We start from the raw sequence: 5537 nt of genomic DNA, 5'->3' as shown, positions 1-5537 counted from the left end.
TACAAGAAATAAAGGCTAACTTTTTCCAAATTTAATGATAATTATAATGACAATTATAAGCCTACATTTCCAAGGAGATCAATGAACCCCAAGCAGGAGAAATTTTAAAAACTATTCCAAGGCACATGTCTTTGTCAATTTGGGCCAATACACAAATTATCATAGACTGGGTAGTATAAGCAACAAATATCTATTTTCCACAGTTCTGGATGCTGGAAGTCCAGGACCAGGATGCCAGCATAGTCAGGTTCTGGTGAGGGGTCTCTTCCAGGTTGCAGAGAGCTGACTTATTGTTGGCAGAAAGAAGGCTGGAGAGCTCCCTGTGATCTCTTTCAAAAGGGCACTAAGCTCCCTGCAGTCTTTTTTATAAGGGCGCTAATCGCATCCATGAGATCTTCACCCTCATGACATTATGACCTCCCAAAGGCCCCACCTCCTAACAACATCATATTGAGGATTAGGATTTCAACATATGAATTTGGGGGAGAACACGCTACTTTAGTCTACAGTAGCACATCATAATTATACGCCTAAAATCAGTGGTAAAGAAACAATTTTAAAGCAGCCAAAAAATAAAAAAAACACACATGTACAGAGGAACACAGATAAGAATGGCAGCAGACTTTTGTTTCTTTTTTTCTATTCTCAAGCTAACTTGTAATAGACGTCTTGAAATGAATGAAAACCAGAAGACACTGAAGCAACATCTTTAAAGTACTGGAAAAAAAAAAAAGGCTGGGCGTGGTGGCCTACACCTGTAATCCCAGCACTTTGGGAGGCTGAGGCAGGCGGATCACCTGAGGTCGGGAGTTCAAGACCAGCCTGACCAACATGGAGAAATCCCGTCTCTAATAAAAATACAAAATTAGCTGGGCATGGTGGCAGGAGCCTGTAATCCCAGCTATTCAGGAGGCTAAGGCAGGAGAATCACTTGAACCTGGGAGGCAGAGGTTGCAGTGAGCCAAGATCGTGCCATTGCACTCCAGCCTGGGTAACAGAGCAAAACACCATCTCAAAAAAAAGAAAACCACCAGAACGACCACCTAGAATTCTATATATAGTGAATATGTAGTGGCTGAAAACTTCCCACATTTGATGAAAAACATTTATTCACACATCCAAGAAGCTCAATGAATTCTAAGAAGGATAAATCAAAGAAGAGCCACATCTAGACACATCAAAGTCAAATGTCGAGAGCTGAAGGTATATATCCGGATAAATTAATGGCAGGGATCTAAGCACATCCTTGTACTCCAACTATCAATCAACAAATGGATGGATAAATGAAGTATAGTATATACATATGATGGGATATTATTAAGTCTTAAAAAGGAATGACATTTGGGCCGGGCACAGCAGCTCATGCCTGTAATCCCAGCACTCTGGGGGGCTGAGGCAGGCAGATAATGAGGTCAGGAGTTCGAGACCAGCCTGACCAACATAGTGAAACCCCATCTCTACTAAAAATATAAAAATTAGGTGGGCGTGGTGGCACATGCCTGTAATCCCAGCTACTTGGGAGGCTGAGGCAGGAGAATCACTTGAACCCAGGAGACAGAGGTTGCAGTGAGCCAAGATCACACCACTGCACTCCAGCCTGGGTAACAGAGTGAGAGTCCATCTCAAAAAAAAAATACAAAAAAATTATCCAGGTCTGGTTGTATGCACCTGTAATCCCAGCTACTCAGGAGGCTGAGGCAGGAGAATCACTTGAACCCGGGAGGCAGAAGTTGTGGTGAGCCAAGATCGCGCCACTGCACTCCAGCCTTGGTGACAGAGTGAAACTCCATCTCAAAAAAAAAATTGTTACTAAAAATAGAGAAGGACATTGTATAATGATAAAGGGGTCAACCTATGAGGAAAATATAGCAATTATAAACATATATGCACCTAACACCAAAGCACCAAAGTACATAAAGCGAAAACTGACAGAAGTGAAAGAAGATATAGACAATTCAAAAACAGTAGTTGGAGACTTCAATTCCTCAAATTCAATAATGGATTTAAAAAATAGGCAGAAAATGTCTAGGTTATAGAAGATTTGGACAACACTATAAACTAGTTAGACCTAATAGACATCTATTGAATACTCTACCCAAAAACAGCAGAATATATATTATTCTCAAATGCAGATGGAGTATTCTCCATAATAGATCACATGCTAGGCCATTAAACAAGCCTTGATAGATTTTAAGTGACTGAAATAATGTAAAGTACATTTGCTAAAAACACTGGAATTTGTGAAAGAAATTTAGGAAATTCACAAAAATATGGAACTTTAAAAACGCAATCTTAAATACCATTGGGTTAAATAATAAATCACAAAGGAAGTCAAAAAATACTTTGAGATGAATGAAAACAAAAACACAACTAAAACTTACCAGATTCAGGTAAAAGCAGCACTTGCAGGGAAATTCATGGCTATAGTTGCCTATATTAAATGAGAAGACAGCTCTCAAATTAATAACTAACATTCCACTTTGAAAACTGAAGAAGAGCAAACCGAACCTAAAGAATAAAATAGTAAAGATATAATGAAAAGAAATAAAATAGAGGATAGAAAAATAATAACCAAGAACCCAAAAGTTGGTATTTGAAAAGATTAACAATATTGATAAGCATTTAGCTGCATTGACCAAGAAAAAATGGAAACAACTCAAATATCTATCAACTTATTAATGTAAATAAAAGGGTATATCCATACAATGGAACATTACTTGAAAATAAGAAGGAATAAAGTATCAATACATGCTATCACATGGATGAACCTTGAGAACATTGTACTAAGTGAAAGAAAACCACATATGTATGTCTAAAACAGGCAAATCTATAGAGATAGAAAGTAGATTAATTGTTGCCTAGGGGTAGGGTGGGGGAATTGGGAGTGATTGCTAATAGATAGAGTTTCTTTTGTAGGTGATCTAAATACAGTTATGCATCGCTTAACAACCAGGATGCGTTTTGAGAAATACATCATTAGGCAATTTTGTCATTGTGTGAACATCATAGAATGTACTTACACAGACCTAGATGGTATAGCTTGCTATATACCTAAGCTATATGGTATAGACTATTGCTCCTAGGTTACAAACCTATACAGCATGTTACTGTACTAAATACTCTAAGCAACTGTAACATAATGGTATTACAGTCATGCACAGCATACTGACATTTTGGTTAACAATGGACTGCATATACAACAGTGGTCTCATAAGATTATAATGGAGTTGCCCTACACAGGTATACCATTTTTTCACTTTGGGAGGCCATGATGGGCAGATCACTTGAGCCCAGGAATTCAAGACAAGCCTGCACAACATGGAAAATACCTGTCTCTACAAAGAAATAGAAAAATTAGCCAGGTGTGGTGGTGTGTGCCCGTAGTCCCAGATACTAGGGAGGCTGAGGCAGAAGGATCGCTTGAGCATGGGAGGTGGAGGCTGCAGTGAGGTGAGATTGTGCCACTGGACTCCAGCCTGGGCAACAGAGTGAAAGTGTCTCAAAACAAAAAAAAGTATACCATTTTTTAATCTTTTATATTAGGTTGGTGCAAATGTAATTGCAGTTTTTGCATTGTGGAAATTTGCTGTTTGATATTGGAATACATTCTTAAATAAATGTGGTTCTGTTATACATCATTTTCATGAACATTTCTCACTTTATGTATTTTTGCTAATGACTTATTACTTGATGTTTATTTTATATTTATTTTAGAATATGAAAATGATGTTCTACAAAAAGCAAATTCAAACGATTTTCTTATTCAAGTTCAAAATAGGTCGTAAAGCAGTGGAGACAACTTGCAACATCACCAACGCATTTGGCCCAGGAACTGCTAACGAACATACAGTGCAGTGGTGGTTCAAGAAGTTTTGCAAAGGAGATGAGAGCCTTGAAGATGAGGAGCATAGTGGAAGGCCATCAGAAGTTGACAACAACCAATTGAGAGTAATCATTGAAGCTGATCCTCTTACAAGTACACAAGAAGTTGCCGAAGAACTGAACGTCAACCATTCTGCAGTCATGCGGCACTTGAAGCAAATCGAAAAGGTGAAAAAGCTCGATAAGTGGGTGCCACAAGAGCTGAGTGAAAATTAAAAAAGTCGTCTTTCTGAAGTGTCATCTTCTCGTGTTGCAGGCAACAACAATGAACCATTTCTCAATTGGTTTGTGACGGGCGACGAAAAGTGGATTTTGTACAACAATCAGCAATGACTAAGTCAGTGGCTGGACCCAGAAGAAGCTCCAAAGCACTTCCCAAAGCCAGACTTGCACCAAAAAAGGTCATGGTCACTGTTTGGTGGTCTGCTGTCGGTCTGATTCACTGCAGCTTTCTGAATCCTGCTGAAACCACTACATCTGAGAAGTATGCTCAGCAAATTGATGAGATGCATTGAAAACTGCAATGCCTGAAGCCAGCATTGGTCAACAGAAAGGGACCAATTCTTCACAACAACACCCAACCGCACCTCGCACAACCAATGCTTCAAAAGTTGAATGAATTGGGCTACAAAGTTTCGCCTCATCCACCATATTCACCTGATGTCCCGCCAACCAACTACCACTTCTTCAAGCATCTCGACAGTTTTTAGCAGGGAAAATGCTTTCACAACCAGCAGCATGCAGAAAATGCTTTCCAAGAGTTAATCGAATCCTGAAGCATGGATTTTTACACTACAGAAATTAACATACTTATTTATCATTGGCAAAAATGTGTTGATTTTAATGGTTCCTATTTTGATTAACAAAGATGTGTTTGAGCCTAGTTATAATGATTTAAAATTCATGGTCTGAAACCACAATTACTTTTGGACCAATCTAATACCATATTTTGACTGTATCTTTTCTATGCTTAGATACACGAAATACCACAGTGTTACAATTGCATACAATATTCAGTAGAGTGACGTGCTGTACAGGTTTATAACCTAGGAGTCATAGGCTATCCTATATAGCCTATGCGTATAGTAGACTAGAACATCTAGGTTTGTGTAAGCATACTTTATGACAATTGCACAATGACAAAATCATCTAATGATGCATTTTTTAATGTATCCCTACCATTAAGCAATGTACTTGTACTCCACTTGTACATTAAGCAATGTACTTCTACTCCACTTGTACATCTTGTGTATCTTAACATAGTATGTGCTATACTATTATACAGCTGGCAGTAGATTTGTTTACACCAGCATCACCACAAACATGTGAGTAATGTATTGTGGTACAACATTATGACAGCTATGACATTACAAGGCCGTAGGAATTTTTTACCTCCATTATAATCTTACAGGACAACTGCCACATATGTGGTCTGTCATTGACTGAAATGTCATCATGCTGTGCATGACTGTATTTTGAATTAGATGATGGTGATGGTTGTGCAAATTTTAGATCTCACACTTTACATAGGTATACGGTATGTGAATTATAGCTTTATAAAGCTATTTTTAAAAAGATTTTTTAAAAAAGAAGACATAGATAAAATAACTAGCTTTATGCCTAGGAAAAGGAAATTAATTTTAAGTTAAAAACCT

The 5537-nt window shown here is 38.0% G+C and overlaps 1 pseudogene; it reads left to right on the top strand.

The window, feature by feature from the left end:
- The first annotated feature begins 3717 nt into the window (after nucleotides 1-3717).
- On the top strand, nucleotides 3718-4745 carry LOC134810868 (histone-lysine N-methyltransferase SETMAR-like; annotated as a pseudogene).
- Nucleotides 4746-5537: the final 792 nt, after the last annotated feature.

The sequence above is a fragment of the Pan troglodytes genome, chromosome 7 (genome assembly GCF_028858775.2).
Source record: "Pan troglodytes isolate AG18354 chromosome 7, NHGRI_mPanTro3-v2.0_pri, whole genome shotgun sequence".
Taxonomy (NCBI): domain Eukaryota; kingdom Metazoa; phylum Chordata; class Mammalia; order Primates; family Hominidae; genus Pan; species Pan troglodytes.
Note: the sequence above shows the minus strand (reverse complement) of the source record. Positions and strands in the feature narration are given on the sequence as shown.